This window comes from Primulina tabacum, unplaced genomic scaffold, assembly GCF_025594145.1.
Source record: "Primulina tabacum isolate GXHZ01 unplaced genomic scaffold, ASM2559414v2 Contig683, whole genome shotgun sequence".
Classification (NCBI taxonomy): Eukaryota; Viridiplantae; Streptophyta; class Magnoliopsida; order Lamiales; family Gesneriaceae; genus Primulina; species Primulina tabacum.
This window is the reverse complement of record NW_027459846.1, coordinates 46,816-65,313: the sequence shown is the minus strand read 5'-3', so window position 1 is coordinate 65,313 and position 18,498 is coordinate 46,816. Positions and strand designations below refer to the sequence as shown.

The window sequence follows — 18,498 nt, the reverse complement described above, 5'->3', positions numbered from 1 at the left end:
ATCAACGTAGCTCGGTAACTGCCGGATTTAGACAAAATTGTAGGCTAATTTGATTGTAAACGGGCAAACGAACGAGACTCGTTACTCCGCAATGAGCAGCTGAGATTTTAGCCGAATTCCTTCTCTAAGACCCTCTAATTTGCGATTTTTCGCTTCTGTTAAACTTTCGTTTCCTCGAGAAATCCGCTTAGGAAGTCCAAAATTCGATTCCAGTTCCATTTTATCGTATCCCAGGCATAATAATAGCTTTACATTTGCTATTTTCTTCTTCTTCTTTTTTTTTTCTATTTTCTGGGAACATTTAGTGATTTTTGTTTTCGTGAGCCAGTTCTGTGCGGAAGGGTATGACGCAGATTACGTCGGAGACGTTTAACTCATTAAAAACAATTATTTCGATTGTTTTATCCATAATTTACGTAAAGGGTCGCGACACGAGGACTTCCTAGGGAGGTCACACATCCTAGCTCTGCCATCGCGCCAGAACGCTTAACTTCATGGTTCTGATTGGGCGAGAGCAGCGCCGCGTGTTGTCCATCGCCGCCCGCGCCACACGAACTTGAGGGATATAAGAATAAACATCCCACTCAATGTCGGGTGCGATCATACCAGCACTAATGCACCGGATCTCATCAGAACTCCGAAGTTAAGCGTGCTTGGGCGAGAGCAGTACTAGATCGGTGACCCCCTGGGAAGTCCTCGTGTTGCACCATTTTCGTGTTTTTCTATTTTTGATTACTTTTGGACAGACGATTTTCGTCTCAAATCGTCTGAATCACGATCGAGAGCAGATAAGACATGTTAAATCAACGTAGCTCGGGCACTGTCGGTAGGGGTGGGCAACGGTCAGTTTGGTCCGGTTTTACTCTACACAGGTTCGGTTTTTCGGTTTTTGGTTTTTTCGGTTTTCGATTTATTACGGTTCGGTTCTGTTTTTTGTAATACGGTTCGGTTTATACGGCCGGTTATATACGGTTAGCTAAATTGTTGAGAAATAAAATTATATGTCACTTTAACCTTAAAATCTAAATCATAGTATTTTTCAAATATTTAATTTGTGAGACTTAATCTTATATACATATATATATAAATATATATAACATGTATTGTGTACAAACATGTCATACGAATATATAACAATATATAACTAATTAATCATGTAAACGCGAAAAATGCATGAATCCAACGGAATATTCAGTAATAAGAATGATACAAAGTGTCAACCAGGTCGAATGGACACAAATATCTTACGAAAACATTAAAGAAATATATACAAAAAAAAAGAGAAAACGTCGAATTGTGAGTGGTGAGAAAGAAGAGAAAAACGATCGGATTGAAAAATTGAGGGTTAATGATACTAAGTTCCTAAATCTTAATAAGCCCATTATATATAAAAAGTCTTATACTTAACAATAATATAGCCCATTATACATAAAAACATTCTATTTAACAATAATATGGCCGGTTTGGTTTTCGGTTTTTTGGAGGATGAAAACCGAAAACCGAACCGAAAAAACCGAACTTCATAAATTTTAAAACCATAACCAACCGAAAACCGATAAAACCAAACCATTTAAACCGAATTATTCGGTTCAGTCGGTTTTTTCGGTTTTTCGGGTTTTATGCCCACCCCTAACTGCCAGATTTAGACAAAATTGTAGGCTAATTTGATTGTAAACGGGCAAACGAACGAGACTCGTTACTACGCAATGAGCTGCTGAGATTTTAGCTGAATTCATTCTCTAAGACCGTCTAATTTGCGATTTTCCGCTTCTGTTAAACTTCCGTTTCCTCGAGAAATCCATTTGGGAAGTCCGAAATTCGATTCCAGTTCCATTTTATCGTATCCCAGGCTAATAGCTTTACATTTGCTATTTTCTTCTTCTTATTTTTTTTCTATTTTCTGGGAACATTTAGCTATTTTGTTGTCGTGAGCGGATTCTGTGCGGAAGGGTATGACGCAGATTACTCCGGAGACAGTTAACTCATTAAAAACAATTATTTCGACTGTTTTAGCTATAATTTACGTAAACGGTAGCGACACGAGGACTTCCCAGGGAGGTCATCCATCCTAGCTCTGTCATCGCACAAGAACGCTTAACTTCATGGTTCTGATTGGGCGAGAGCAGTGCCACGTGTTGTCCATCGTCGCCCGCGCCACACGTACTCGAGGGATATAAGAATAAACATCCCACTCAATGTCGGTTCGATCATACCAGCACTAATGCACCGGATCCCATCAGAACTCCGAAGTTAAGGGTGCTTGGGCGAGAACAGTACTCGGATGGGTGACCCCCTGGGAAGTCCTCGTGTTGCACTCTTTTTCGTGTTTTTCTATTTTTGATTACTTGTTGACAGACGATTTTCGGCTCAAATTATCTGAATATCGATCAGCACCAGATAAGACATGTGAAATCAACGTAGCTTGGGCTCTGCCGGATTTGGACAAAATTGTAGCCTAATTTGATTGTAAACGGGCAAACGAACGAGACTCATTACTCCGCAATGAGCTGGCAAGATTTTAGCCGAATTCCTTCTCTAAGACCCTCTAATTTGCGATTTTTCGCTTCTGTTAAGCTTCCATTTCCTCGAGAAATCGGCTTAGGAAGTCCGAATTTTGATTCCGGATCCATTTTGTCGTATCCCAGGCATAATAATAACTTTACATTCGCTATTTGTTTTCCTATTTTTTTTCTATTTTCTGGGAACATTTAGCGATTTTTGTTGTTGTGAGCCAATTCTGTGCGGAAGGGTATGACGCAGATTACTCCGGAGACGGTTTACTCATTAAAAACAATTATTTCGACTGTTTTATCCATAATTTACGTAAACGGTCGGACACGAGGACTTCCCAGGGAGGTCACCCATCCTAGCTCTGCCATCGCGCTAGAACGCTTAGCTTCATGGTTCTGATTGGGCGAGAGCAGTGCTGTAATGATCATGGGCCATTAGGCTGAACCAACAAAGGCCTCGGCCCATACCCACGCACCACTACTGGTCATGGGTCGTTAGGATGGTCCAGCATTGGCCAAGGCCTTTGTTGGTTCAGCCTAATGGCCCGTGATCGTTATAAAATAAGGTGCCTTGTTTTGGAACGATCATGGGCCATTAGGCTTAACCAACAAAGGCCTCAGCCCATACCCATGCACCACTACTTGTCATGGGTCGTTAGGATGGTCCAACATGGGCCTCGGCCCATGCCAATGCACCGTCACTTATAGAATATCTCACCCCAAAATTTTCATGCATAAAAATATAATATGATGTGATGATGGTTTGAAGGGAAGAATATGTGTGCCTATGCGTAATTTACGCTCGAAAAACCATTGACGATGACGAAGAACGGAGCAAGAACCTTGGCTAAGACTTTCCCTTGGCAATGCTCGAAAGTTTGCCTCAATTTTTAAGCATGTGTGTGCCATGTAATCTAAGTATTTTCAGAAGAGTGCCCGTGTGCTTTTGAAAGAATCGTAGGGTTATGGTAAAGGTTTACGTATTATATACTTAATTAAATACTAACAAGGCTTTAGGCCTATTAAGCCCCTAATTAAGCCCATTAGTCTTTAATTAGAATTAAATAAAATATTAGTAAAGTTTTGGTAAAAATAGTTTGGGAATTAAATAGCCGGGTTGCCAAAAAGTTCGTATTTTTTTATTGAAAAACCCACAACAATAAAATTTACGTCACGGCGTATAAAATCAACATGCAAGTATCGAAATTTAAGGGACCAAAATGCAATATTTCGAAAGATTGGGGACCTAAGGGCAATTTACGAACGTTTAAGGGCTGAATCATAATTTTCGAAATAATATAAGGATTTGTTTGTTGTCCATCGCCGCCCGAGCCACACGTACTCGAGGGATATAAGAATAAACATCCCACTCAATGTTGGGTGCGATCATACCAGCACTAATGCATCGGATCCCACAGAACTCCGAAGATAAGCGTGCTTGGACGAGAGCAGTACTAGGATGGGTGACCACCTTGGTAGTCCTCGTGTTGCACCCCTTTTCGTGTTTTTCTATTTTTGATTGCTTGTTGACAGACGATTTTCGGCTCAAATCGTCAGAATCACGATCAAGAGCAGATAAGACATGTGAAATCAACGTAGCTCGGGCACTGCCGGATTTGGACAAAATTGTAGCCTAATTTGATTGTAAACGGGCAAACGAACGAGACTCATTACTCCGCAATGAGCTGGCGAGATTTTAGCCGAATTCTTTCTCTAAGACCCTCTAATTTGCGATTTTCCGCTACTGTTAAGCTTCCGTTTCCTCGAGAAATCTGTTTAGGAAGTCCGAAATTCGATTCCGGTTCCATTTTATCGTATCCCAGGCATAATAATAGTTTTACATTCGCTATTTTCTTCTTCTTATTTTTTTCCTATTTTCCGGGAACATTAAGCGATTTTTGTTGTCGTGAGCCACGTCTGTGCGGACGGGTATTACGCAGATTACACCGGAGACGGTTAACTCATTAAAAACAATTATTTCGACTATTTTATCCATAATTTACGTAAACGGTCGCGACACGAGAACTTCCCAAGGAGGTTACCCATCCAAACTCTGTCATTGCGCCAGAAACGCTTAACTTCTTAGTTCTGATTGGGCGAGAGCAGTGCCGCGTGTTGTGCATCGCCGCCCGCTCCACACGTACTTGAAGGATATAAGAATAAACATCCACTCAATGTTGGGTGCGATCATACCAGCACTAATGCATCGTATCCCATCAGAACTCCGAAGTTAAGCGTGCGTGGGTGAGACTAGTACTAGGATGGGTGACCACCTGGGAAGTCTTCGTGTTGCACCCTTTTTCTTTTTTTTCTATTTTTGATACTTGTTGACAGACGATTTTCGGCTCAAATCATCTGAACCACGATCGGGACCAGATAAGACATGTGAAATAAACGTAGCTCGGGCACTGCCGGATTTGGACCAAATTGTAGCCTAATTGGATTGTAAACGGGCAAACGAACGAGACTTATTACTCCGCAATGAGCTGGAGAGATTTTAGCCGAATTCCTTTTCTAAGACCCTCAAATTTGCGATTTTCCGTATCTGTTAAGCTTCCGTTTCCTCGAGAAATCCGTTTAGGAAGTCTGAAATTCGATTCCGGTGCCATTTTATCGTATCCCAGGCATAATAATAGCTTTACATTCGCTATTTTCTTCTTCTTATTTTTTTTTTCTATTTTCTGAAAACATTTAGCGATTTTTGTTATCGTAATCCGGTTCTGTGCGGAAGGGTATGACGGAGATTACTCCAGAGACGGTTAACTCATTAAAAACAATTATTTCGACTGTTTTAGCTATAATTTACGTAAACGGTCGAGATACGAGGACTTCACAGGGAGGTCACCCATCCTAGCTCTTCCATCGCGCTAGAACGCATAACTTCATGGTTCTGATTGGGCAAGAGCAGTGCCGCGTGTTGTCCATCGCCGCCCGCTCCACACGTACTCAAAGGATATAAGAATAAACATCCCACTCAATGTCGGGTGCGATCATACCAGCACTAATGCACCGAATCCCGTCAGAACTCCGAAGTTAAGCATACTTGGCCAAGAGCAGTACTAGGATGTGTGACCCCCTGAGAAGTCCTCTTGTTGCACCCTTTTTGTTGGACAAAATAGTAGCCTAATTTTATTGTAAACGGGCAAACGAACGAGACTCATTACGCCGCAATGAGCTGGCGAGATTTTAGCCAAATTCCTTCTCCAAGTCCCTCTAATTTGCGATTTTCCGCTTCTGTTAAGCTTCCGTTTCCTCGAAAAATCCGCTTAGGAAGTTCTAAATTCGATTCCGGTTCCATTTAATCGAATTCTATGCATAATAATAGCTTTACATATGCTATTTTCTTCTTCTTAATTTTTTTTTCTATTTTCTAGGAACATTTAGCGATTTTTGTTGTCAAGAGCCGGTTCTGTGCGGAAGGGTATGACGCAGATTACTCCGGAGACAGTTAACTCATTAAAAACAATTATTTCGACTGTTTTATCCATAATTTACGTAAACGGTCGCGACACGAGGACTTCCCAGGGAGGTCACCCATCCTAGCTCTGCCATCGCGCCAGAACGCTTAACTTCATGGTTTTGATTGGGCGAGAGTAGTGCTGTAATGATCATGGGCCATTAGGCTGAACCAACAAAGGCCTCTGCCCATACCCACGCACCACTACTGGTCATGGGTCGTTAGGATGGTCTAGCATGGGCCGAGGCCTTTGTTGGTTCAGCCTAATGGCCCATGATCTTTACAAAAAAAGGCGCCTTTTTTTGTAACGATCATGGGCCATTAGGCTGAAGCAACAAAGGGCTCGACCCATACCCACGCACCACTACTGGTCATAGGTCATTAGGATGGTTCAGCATGGGCCTCGGCCCATGCCAATGCACCGTCACTCATATAATATCTCACCCCTGGTAAGTGGTTTCTTTCGCCTTCCCCAACACTTGAACCCAGGACCTCCCTTAAGTACCTACATTCCTAAGTGTTGGTACCAGTTGAGAATTTAGTCTTTTTATATTATTTTAGCCCTTATGAACCACGACTCGACCCCCGTGAACCATTTTTCAATTTTCCCAAGTTTTAAAAACCCTAATGACCCAAAATCTTCGACCCCGAGCCATCTCTTGATTTTCAAGAGTTACCCCCGAACCATATTGATCCAAAACTTGACCAACATCTTAAAGTACCCTAATGGACCCAAAGATCCCACGAAAAACACCCCAAACCAAAAAACGAGCCCCATACCGAGAAATCCTTGTTGGACAAGGACTCTTGATCAAGCTTCCCTGCCCCTACCAACGAACCCAGCCACCAAACCAACCTTTTGTGCACCCCCTAAGGACCCTAAGCACTCGACCTGACCCAGCCCAGGCCCTCTGGACCACGCCACCAGCCTGCAACAAGCCCAGAACCCTACACGCAATTCCCCTTGATTCTCGGGTGGGAGTCATAGCTTGCTAGGACTCCTTCCCAGCCCTTGAGAGCGAGTCCTAGCATGGCTCGGACTCTCTCCCTAACTCACCCACGACCTTGGCTAACCCCTGGAACCAGCCAACCAAGCCCTAGCCCCTGCAACAATAAAACCGAACCCCTTTGCTCCATGACAGAAGGTTGCTGCACAGCTTGTGTTCTATTGCGTGTGTGGTGTTAAGGTGATTATCTAGGACTCTAAATCCCGTGTAAAATCATGCCTAAACATAACCTATATCATGGAAACCCGTATATACATGTAAACGACAAAAGTTTGAATCAAAATCATGCTTGGAATTTCATGGATTGCATAAAAACGAAAATAATTCAAAGTGTCACTTGTTTCCCAAAATTTTCATGCATAAAAATATAATATGATGTGATGATGGTTTGAAGGGAAGAATATGTGTGCCTATGCGTAATTTACACACGAAAAACCGTTGACGATGACGAAGAACGGAGCAAGAACCTTGGCTAAGACTTTCCCTTGGCAATGCTCGAAAGTTTGCCTCAATTTTTAAGAATGTGTGTGCCGTGTAATCTAGGTATTTTTAGAAGAGCGGCCATGTGCTTTTGAAAGAATCGTAGGGTTATGGGAAAGGTTTACATATTATATACTTAATTAAACACTAACAAGGCTTTAGGCCTATTAAGCCCCTGATTAAGCCCATTAGTCTTTAATTAGAATTAAATAAAATATTAGTAAAGTTTTGGTAAAAATAGTTTGGGAATTAAATAGCCGGGTTGCCAAAAAGTTCGTATTTTTTTATTGAAAAACCCGCACCGATAAAGGATTTATTCGTTGTCCATCCCCGCCCGCGCCACAAGTATCGAAATTTAAGGGACCAAAATGCAATATTTCGAACGATTGGGGACCTAAGGGCAATTTACGAACGTTTAAGGGCTGAATCAGAATTTTCGAAATAATATAAGGATTTATTCGTTGTCCATCCCCGCCCGCGCCACACGTACTTGAGGGATATAAGAATAAACATCCCACTCAATGTCGGGTGGGATCATACCAGCACTAATGCACCGGATCACATCAGAACTCGGAAGTTAAGCGTGCTTGGGTGAGAGCAGTACTAGGACGGGTGACCCCCTGGGAAGTCCTCGTGTTGCACCTCTTTTCGTGTTTTTCTATTTTGATTACTTGTTGACAAACGATTTTCGGCTCAAATTCATCTGAATCTCGATCGGGACCAGATAAGACATGTGAAATCAACGTAGCTCGGGCACTGCCGGATTTGGACAAAATTGTAGCCTAATTTGATTGTAAACGGGCAAACGAACGAGACACATTACTCCGAAATTAGCTGGCGAGATTTTAGCCGAATTCCTTTTATAAGACCCTCTAATTTGCGATTTTCCGCTTTTGTTATGCTTCCGATTCCTCGAGAAATCCGTTTAGGAAGTCCAAAATTCGATTGTGATTCCATTTTATCGTATCCCAGGCATAATAATAGCTTTACATTCGTTATTTTCTTCTTCTTATTTTTTTTTTATTTTCTGGGAACATTTAGCGATTTTTGTTGTCGTGAGCCGGTTCTGTGCGGAAGGGTATGACGCAGATTACACCGGAGATGGTTAACTCATTAAAAACAATTATTTCAACAATTTTAGCTATAATTTACGTAAACAGTCGCGACACGAGGACTTTCTAGGGAGGTCACCCATCTTAGCTCTGGCATCGCGCCAGAACGCTTAACTTCTTGGTTCTGATTGGGCGAGAGCAGTGCCGCGTGTAACGTCCCGAAAATCGGAAAGTCCACGTAAATCACATGCATGCAAATTTTTAAATTCTTTGGTATTTCATTAAATTGTTTTAAAGCATAAAATGTATTTTTATTTTATTAAATCGTGTTTAATTATTTTTATGCATTTTATGCATAATTCATGCATGGTAGAATTTTCACTCTCGAACGAGGATCAGAGACCGGAGAATTTTCAAGAAAATTATTTTTATTACACAATTAAGTTCTATTAATTAATATAAGATGTTTTAAAGGTGTTTTTCAAGAATTGAGATTTATTGGGTATTTTTATCCGCAGAATTTTATTTTTATCCGGTAAGCAAATTTTATCGAATCAGGGGACTTTTTGAGTGTTCGGCTAATATTTTCAAAAACTTTTCAACACCAAATATTTTTCGGGAGTGTGTTTGGACTTAATGAGACTACTTTTTAGCTTGTTGGGCTTAAAATCCTTTTTAAATCTTTAATTAGAAACTTATGGCCTATTATATTTTAATTAACTACATAATAAATCCCTAAGGACCCACTACATCTAACATTACCCTCCCCAATCAGCCGACACCCTCACTCCCATCTCAACATTTTCATAGAAATCCCAGCAGCTGAAAGCACAGCCATTTCCATTCAAAGCGTAAGAAAATTCTCCGACTTTATTCCCGACGCTCGTTCTTCGGTTTTCTTGCGAAATATTTTCACCAGGCACGCTTTATATCATTCTTCTGCATCATACACGTTTTATACAATGAGTTTGGTGTTCATGCATGAAAAGTTTCGATCCAAGCTTTTCTATGGAAGATATTTGATTTTCTTGTGTTTATTGCATTCTTTTTGTTTCAAGTCTCACATTTTCTTGAATTGTGCAAGGAGGCTGCCGTTTTGTTGATGCTAAGGGACCGTTCAGAGCAGGTTAGTGGAGTCATGAGGCTGGTGTAAGGTTCGGTATGTTGGATTTCGGTTTTATACACGCCCAAACGCAGCGAAAGTTTTAAAAATTTTATTTATTTTGACAATCAAAATATGTTTTGCTTTGGGCGCTCGTATGATTTTAACAAAAACATTCATAGGATGTTAGAAAATTATACCTTTAGTTAATTAAATCACTTGGCACCAAATGATCCGGTATGACGGATCTAGTTCTTGATGAATCCCTACGAACTTTCTTCAAGAGACTCCTTTTATTTCTTCTAATCAGGTCCACGACTGGATGATCTATTCCTCTTCAGATTTGCACTAGAAATTTGTGAGAAGTTTTGCGTTGGAGATCAAGGTTCGAGAGACGGCTCAACCTTTTTCCTTGAAGAAGGTGGCCGAAATTTTTACTTCTTTGGAGGAGGAGGTCTCGAAAATTGGGTTGTGATGGTGGCTATGGTTTTGACTTCTCAATCCCTATATATAATTAACCCATGACCTAATTACATAATTAAAATTAATGGGCTTAATTTAATTAATTGGGCTAGTCCAACTAATTTAATTAATTTAATCAAGGTCCATTAAAACTTTAATTATTTATTATGTTGGACTTGTACTCCTACAAGCCCATTAAACATATTACCCACCATATTTAATTTATTAATTAATAAACTTAACTTTTGAGCTTAATAAATTAAATACATTATAAATTCAATATTTGAATTTATTATTTAAATTATAAATTCAACTACTTGAATTTTCATCACCTCCAAAATTTAATATTTAATAAACCCAACATTTGAGTTTAATAAATTAAATTCTCAAATTTTATAAATTCAACTCCTTGAATTTATTCTCTCAAAATTTAATTATCATAAATTCAACTCCTTGAATTTACTATATCATAATATAAATTCAACTCCTTGAATTTATTCTCTTAACGGGTAAAAACGATCCAGTGCTTGTGTGACCCTCAATGGTTCAGGGATACAGCTAGTCGTGGGTTCACAATTCTTTGTGATTCAGACTAATATTTATTCTTATTCGGGCTTACCCTAGTTAGCCCCATTCTTTTCATCAACACCTTGATTAAGAATGTCAGAACTCATTTCTGATTGCACCCATCGGATTATGGTAAGAGCGTCTAGTAGCATCGCCCCATGATCCCCTAGGTATCACTGATAATGCCTGCAAGAACTAGTCGATTATGATTAACGTACAGTACGGTCCCTTCATCTCATATATCCCGATCGAATCTGCAACCATTGGTTCATCGAGGGTTGCATAATAATCCGATAACTATGTGACAACTATAATAGTGGCATCGCGTGTACTATTTGGAGAACTCCTTCTCCAACGTACATCTCGTACTCTCGCCAGAGATTCCTTGCACTATTATTTCATCAGATCACATAGGATATCCACACCCGTAGGTGAGCGGTGAATCCCCGACTACAATGCACTGGCTCCTATATGTGTCGCAACTGACCCAACCTCGCCACCTGATGACTCTCCTGGAGCCGGTAAACGAGTCAAAGCACATCCCTAACATATAGAGCCTCAGTGTTGTCCCGGGTCGTAAGGACTAATGGTGTACAATCATAACCACGGACTTATCCTCTCGATGAATGATAACCACTTGGAAAATCCGAGGGAGGGTTGTTCGGTATAATCATCATATGACTACCCATCTGCATGTTTGGACATCTCCATGCCCTTACCAAGAAACGCAGTACACAACATCACAGATGCTAGTCTCGAGCTCAAGCGACATTTATCTCTGTTTTAGGCGGCTGAATCGACTAGGAACGAATTTGGAATATGCAGTGTTTACAAATGAGTTTCAACATCGAATTATGATTCATTTGTATTAAAGCATAATCAAGGACTTTATCTATGTTGTTTGCATGGGTATACAGATAAAGTATAACAAGACCATAAAAAGTTAAATTATATTAAAATAAAGATTGCTTATTACACTTGAGTCAATAAATTTCCTAGCCAACCGTTGGCTTGCAGGGCATCTACTCTAACAATCTCCCACATGCTCTAGAGCCAACTACCCTTCCCATTGCTTCGCGATGCTTTTCAAACAATGGTCCTGGCAAGGGCTTTGTAAGTGGATCAACAACATTATCTGCAGAGGGGACTCTTTCAACTGATATGTCTCCTTTTCCCACTATCTCCCGTATGATGTGGAACTTCCTCAGTACATGTTTGGATCGCTGATGAGACCTTGGTTCCTTTGCTTGCGCAATGGCACCAGTGTTGTCCCAGTACAACGGGACTGGATCAACTCCATTAGGAATAACGCCCAACTCTTGGACAAAATTCCTTATCCAAACTCTATCTTTGGCTGCATCAGATGCAACAATGTGTTTAGCTTCAGTAGTGGAATCTGCAACGGTGTCTTTCTTGGAACCTTTCTAAGAGACAGCCGCACCATTAAGCATGAATACAAAGCCAGAGGTCGATTTCGAATCATCTACGTAACATTGGAAGCTAGAATCAGTGTAGCCTTTCAATTTCAATTCTCCACCCCATAGACCATGAACAAGTTCTTAGTCTTTCTCAAGTACTTAAGAATATCTTTCACGGCCTTCCAATACATTGGACCAGGGTTTGCCTGATATCTGCTTGTAACACTCAGAGCGTAGGCAATGTCAGGACGTGTCGATATCATACCATACATGATACTACCAATAGCTGACGCATATGGAATACGTGTCATCATCTCTATCTGTTCATCAGTTTTGGGACACATAGCTTTAGATAGAGTAATACCATGACACATTGGTAAGTATCCTCTCTTGGACTCTTCCATAGAGAATCGTTTTATAATGGTATCGATATAGGTGGCTTGGGTGAGTCCGAACATCCTCTTTGATATATCTCTATAGATTTGTATTCCCAATACGTAGGATGCTTCACCCATGTCTTTCATGGAGAATTTACTGGCTAACCATATTTTAGTTGATTGCAACAATCCTATATCATTCCCAATGAGCAGGATATCATCAACATAAAGTACCAGGAATGTCACTGCACTCCCACTAACTTTCTTGTACACACACGGTTCCTCAGGATACTTAGCAAAACAAAACTCTTTGATAGTGCTATCAAATCTGAGGTTCCAACTCCTTGATGCCTGCTTGAGACCATATATTGATCTCTGAAGTTTGCATACCTTATGCTCACTTCCTACTGATGTGTATCCCTCAGGTTGAGACATATAAATTTCTTCTTTGATATCTCCATTGAGGAATGTAGTCTTTACATCCATTTGCCATATCTCATAGTCATACCATGATGCTATGGCTAGTAGTATTCTAATGGACTTAAACATAGCAACTGGTGAAAAAGTTTCCTCATAGTCAACTCATTGTCTTTGAGTATAATCTTTTGCAACCAACCTTGCTTTGAAGGTCACTACCTTCCCATTCTCCCCAAGCTTTCTTTTGTAGATCCATTTGCACCCTATGGGAACGATTCCCTCAGGTTGATCCACTAATGTCCAGACTTGGTTTGAATACATAGAGTCCATTTCTGACTGCATGGCTTCAAGCCATTTGGTTGAATCAGTATCAGATATTACTTCTTTAAAGTTCATTGGATCACATCCAATACAATGCTCATCGTGGCTTTGTTCATGAAGAAGCGTATATCTTGCAGGCGGTCTAATAACCCTATCAGACCTTCTAGGAGCTTGTACTTCAACTACTGGTTCTTGGGAAATGGGTTCAACTTCTATAGTTGAGAGAGTATCTTGAATTTCTTCAACTTCTATCATCTTGCCTTTTCTACCTAATAGAAACTCCTTTTCCAAAAAGGTGGCATTTCTTGAAACAAACACTTTTGCTTAATTGGGATGATATAAATAATATCCAACAGAATTCTTTGGATATCCTACAAAGTAGCACAAAGTGGATCTACTATCCAATTTGTCTCCCACTGTCTGCTTCACATAAGTAGGGCATCCCCATATTCTCTCGTAAGAATATTTGGGAGTTTTTCCCATCCATATCTCATATGGTGTTTTATCAACTGCTTTAGCGTAGATATTATTCAACAACATTGACGCAGTTTCAAGTGCAAAGCCTCAAAACGATGTAGGCAATTCAGTGAATACCAACATGGATCGAACCATGTCCAACAAGGTTCGCTTACGACGTTTTGAAACACCATTCAATTGTGGTGTTGCTGGTGGAGTCCACTGTGAGAGAATCTCATTCTCTTTTAGATAACCCAAAAATTCAGCACTTAAGTATTCTCCGCCTCGATCAAATCGAAGTGCCTTAATACTTCTTTCCAACTGATTTTCTACTTCGGATCTGAACTCTTTGAACTTTTCAAATGCTTCAGATTTGTGTTTCATCAAATAAACGTACCCATACCTCGAATGGTCATTAGTAAAGGTAATGAAGTAGGAATGCCCATATTTTGTGCTAACACTTAGCGGGCCACAAATGTCTGTGTGGATCAAATCTAGTAGACCATGCGCACGTTCCACATTTCCATCGAATGGAGTCTTAGTCGTTTTTCCTTTTAGACAGGACTCCCAAGCAGGTAGAAAATTTATGTCTGACAAGTCAAACATGCCTTCTCCCACTAGTTTGTGCATCCTTCTTTGGAAATGTGACATAGTCTAGCGTGCCATATTTGTGTGGGATTTGGATCATCTAACTTTATTTTGTTTGTTGTTGAAATCATGTTAACTTGGACATTCACTTATCATTTCCAGAACATTTCTGGCACATATAATTTCTTATGTCCGGACTTCTTGTAGTGAAATAAATATTTTCTAACTGATTGGGCTTTGTAGTCCTTTTAAGTGTCTTTCAGAGTTTGCCTCTTATTGGGATTGTTTTTCTTGTGAGGGGCAGAACATTTCTTTCCCTTACCTTATGGGCCATTTTTCATCCGACGAGAGGCCCATTAGAAAAACAACAATTCCATGTTTTATGGTGATCTCATAAGTCATAAGCATATTGATTAGCTCTTCAAGGCTATCAACTATCTTATTCTATTCACCATAACCCAGTCAAATGAGGAAGAGAAAAACAACAAATTGATGTCATCAATTAACTCGTTAGGAATCACATATTCCAGGCCCACCACATTTTCAATAAGCCCAATCATATGTACACCACGCTCATGGGCCAGAGCCCCATCTTGCATGCATGTAGTCATGAGCTTTTAAAATGGTGTGCATCACTGTACGAGTTTCATGTACCATGCAACTCTTGCATGTTTATTCGAATGTCAGCAACATTCAACATTTCCTCAACCGTCCCTACAATTCATTTGACATAAAAGCGAGCATGTTACACTTTAGCTTGCATACTATGGTCATACCATCTTGCATGCTTTGTCAGTTCAGCAGGACTGACATTAGTGTGTATGTCATTTTCTCCGAATTCAGAACAATTTCCCAACCAGTCTTGAAAATTAGATTCGGTTAGCTTGTTAATAACAAAAATGGATTACGTGACGAAATCGAAAATATACTGATATGGAAACAGAATAATGGTTGCTGATTATTTTAAAATAATTTTAAGATATAAAATATGGATTTTATTTTATAAATCTCCCTCCCACTATTTTAACATTTCCACCATCCTCTGTTGAAAAAGGAAATCGTATTTCCTTAGTGGGCACGTAGAGTCCAATTAGCCAATTATAATCCCGAATAGTATCAGCCAATTATAATTTCTAAAAGGTAGAATCCAATTGCATCCCTATGCAACCTCCGCGTGTTTTGCCTCACGTTTAATAAGGACCCAATAATATGACGTCGTTTATTTTCGCATGTCAAACCAACCCATCAATATTGAATTGTAGTGGACGGTCGCCATGAGTTCCCCCAATAATATGAGCCAAAGTCATGGGAGTTCCACTCAATTCACATCATATGTCCGGTGGAGTCACAGCTTTCCGGCTTACAGGCCTCCCCAATAATATGAGCCAGACACTGTCCGCGGGTAGCGATCAACATGCAACCACGGTTGATGGAAGGAAAGGAAAAATTAAACTTTTTTAATTTTTACTTTTCCGGTTTGATATAAATTTTGAATCATATTCAAAATGAGGGATTTTAATTTTAAAATTGTCTCATCATTTTAATTTTTAAAATCGCGTGCCACGAGTTTGTATGTTTGCCAGATTCATGCAACTATATTATCTAATAATATACATACATGCATACTACTATATATCGCATATATCATAATATGACATTCAACAATAAATAAGGATGATCGATCGCCAACACTGTTAGATCCATGTGAGCCATACATGGATCCAGGTCCAAACCTAGGTGAATGCAGGGATGCAAATGCAACTATTACAAGAGCTTCCAATATTTTACATGTCTTCATCTCGTTCATCAGGCCCACCATCTTCCAGTCTTGATCTCCCACTATTTCTAATAATTAAATTTAAATAGCCATGGCACATAAGGGATACATCTCATGGGGTGGGAACGGGCCATAAACCAGGCCCACTTTAATAATATCAAATATTAATAAAAATGAATAAAACAGTAAAATATCCTAACATACACCTAACACATTGGTCAAGGCTCTCGATCATCCTTCATGCATTTAATATCAAATATTAACATCAATTTAATTAAACAATTTAATTAATTGATAAATCATATATCTAATAATTTTATCACTAACAACCACAATTATTAAAGAATTTAATAAATTAAATAAACACCTTTATTTAATTTCCAATTAAATCAATAATAATTGATTTTTTGTAAAACTCATTTTACAATAAATAATTAAAATCATATTCTAATTATTTATTTTACTAGAAAATTTTTAATTTTCCAAAAATCAATTTTCCAAAATAAAAATTGAACTAATTTTCAAAAATATCAATTTTACCCAAAAATTTGAAAAATCAGAAAATTACACCCTAGGCCCAAACAATTCAAGCCCATCATACAGACGCTTCCCGAGACAATCTCGGGCAGCCGCCCTCGCTGCTCGCCCGCTGCCCGAACGTTTCGGACGTTCCGCACGCCGCGCTGGCGGCGCCCCGCGTGCGGACGCTCCGCACGCTGCGCCGCGCATCTCTGCGCGCTGGCCGCGCACACGCTGCGTGCTGGCCGTGCGCGCACGCTGCGTGCACCCGTGCGCGACCCTGCGCGCCCGGGCTGCCCAGAACAGTTCCAGGCAGAAACGAAATTTTTTTTTTTGTTTTCTGAAAAAAATAATTTTATGGTGCATCAATTTTCTGAAAAATTTTCTTGTGTGGTTAGAAATAAATTATTCAATATCAAAACCATACGATCTAGAAAAACCTGGCTCTGATACAACTGTTGGATCTTGGTTTTCTACACGCCCAAACGCAGCGGAAGTTTTAAAAATTTTATTTATTTTGACAATAAAGATATATTTTTTGCTTTGGGCGCTCGTATGATTTTAACAAAAACATTCATAGGATGTTAGAAAATTATACCTTTAGTGAATTAAATCACTTGGCACCAACTGATCCGGTATGACAGATCTAGCTCTTTATGAATCCCTACGAACTTTCTTCAAGAGACTCCTTTCTTTTCTTCTAATCAAGTCCATGACTGGATGATCTATTCCTCTTCCAATTTGCACTAGAAAATTGGGAGAAGTTTTGCGTTGGAGATCAAGGTTCGAGAGACGGCTCAACCTTTTTCCTTGAAGAAGGTGGCCGAAATTTTTACTTCTTTGGAGGAGGAGGTCTCGAAAATTGGGTTGTGTTGGTGGCTAGGGTTTTGACTTCTCAATCCCTATATATAATTAACCCATGACCTAATTACATAATTAACATTAATGGGCTTGATTTAATTAATTGGGCTAGTCCAACTAATTTAATTAATTTAATCAAGGTCCATTAAAACTTTAATTATTTATTATGTTGGACTTGTACTCCTACAAGCCCATTAAACATATTACCCACCATATTTAATTTATTAATTAATCAACTCAACTTTTGAGATTAATAAATTAAATACATTATAAATTCAACATTTGAATTTATTATTTAAATTATAAATTCAACTACTTGAATTTTCGTCACCTCAAAAATTTAATATTTAATAAACCCAATATTTGAGTTTAATAAATTAAATTCTCAAATTATATAAATTCAACTCCTTGAATTTATTCTCTCAAAATTTAATTATCATAAATTCAACACCTTGAATTTACTATATCATAAATATAAATTCAACTCCTTGAATTTATTCTCTTAACGGAAACAAACGATCCAATGCTTGTGTGACCCTCAATGGTTCAGGATACAGCTAGTCGTGGGTTCACAATTCTTTGTGATTCAGAATAATATTTATTCTTATTCGGGCTTACCCTAGTTAGCCCCATTCTTTTCATCAACACCTTGATTAAGAATGTCAGAACTCATTTCTGATTGCACCCATCGGATTATGGTAAGAGCGTCTAGTAGCATCGCCCCATGATCCCCTAGGTATCACTGATAATGTCTGCAAGAACCAGTCGATTATGATTAACGTACAGTACGGTCCCTTCATCTCATATATCCCGATCGAATCTGCAACCATTGGTTCATCGAGGGTTGCATAATAATCCGATAACTATGTCACAACTATAATAGTGGCATCGCGTGTACTATTTGGAGAACTCCTTCTCCAACGTACATCTCGTACTCTGGCCAGAGATTCCTTGCACTATTATTTCATCAGATCACATAGGATATCGACACCGGTAGGTGAGCGGTGAATCCCCGACTACAATGCACTGGCTCCTATATGTGTCGAAACTGTACCCAACCTCGCCACCTGATGACTCTCCTAGAGCCGGTAGGGTTGTTCGGTATAATTATCATATGACTACCCATC

The 18,498-nt window shown here is 39.4% G+C and overlaps 5 non-coding genes and 1 pseudogene across 5 annotated transcripts; all 6 read left to right on the top strand.

Annotated features, from left to right (window-relative positions):
- Positions 1-592: 592 nt before the first annotated feature.
- On the top strand, positions 593-710 carry LOC142534765 (5S ribosomal RNA). The gene has a single exon (XR_012817187.1). It is a non-coding gene; the product is annotated as a 5S ribosomal RNA (ribosomal RNA).
- Positions 711-2,199: 1,489 nt separating this feature from the next.
- On the top strand, positions 2,200-2,318 carry LOC142534759 (5S ribosomal RNA). The gene has a single exon (XR_012817181.1). It is a non-coding gene; the product is annotated as a 5S ribosomal RNA (ribosomal RNA).
- A 1,570-nt stretch (positions 2,319-3,888) lies between these two features.
- Positions 3,889-4,006, top strand: LOC142534784 (5S ribosomal RNA). The gene has a single exon (XR_012817205.1). It is a non-coding gene; the product is annotated as a 5S ribosomal RNA (ribosomal RNA).
- A 683-nt stretch (positions 4,007-4,689) lies between these two features.
- LOC142534768 (5S ribosomal RNA) lies at positions 4,690-4,808 on the top strand. Its single transcript, XR_012817190.1, has one exon. It is a non-coding gene; the product is annotated as a 5S ribosomal RNA (ribosomal RNA).
- Positions 4,809-5,492: 684 nt separating this feature from the next.
- On the top strand, positions 5,493-5,611 carry LOC142534796 (5S ribosomal RNA; annotated as a pseudogene).
- Positions 5,612-7,980: 2,369 nt separating this feature from the next.
- On the top strand, positions 7,981-8,099 carry LOC142534771 (5S ribosomal RNA). The gene has a single exon (XR_012817192.1). It is a non-coding gene; the product is annotated as a 5S ribosomal RNA (ribosomal RNA).
- Positions 8,100-18,498: the final 10,399 nt, after the last annotated feature.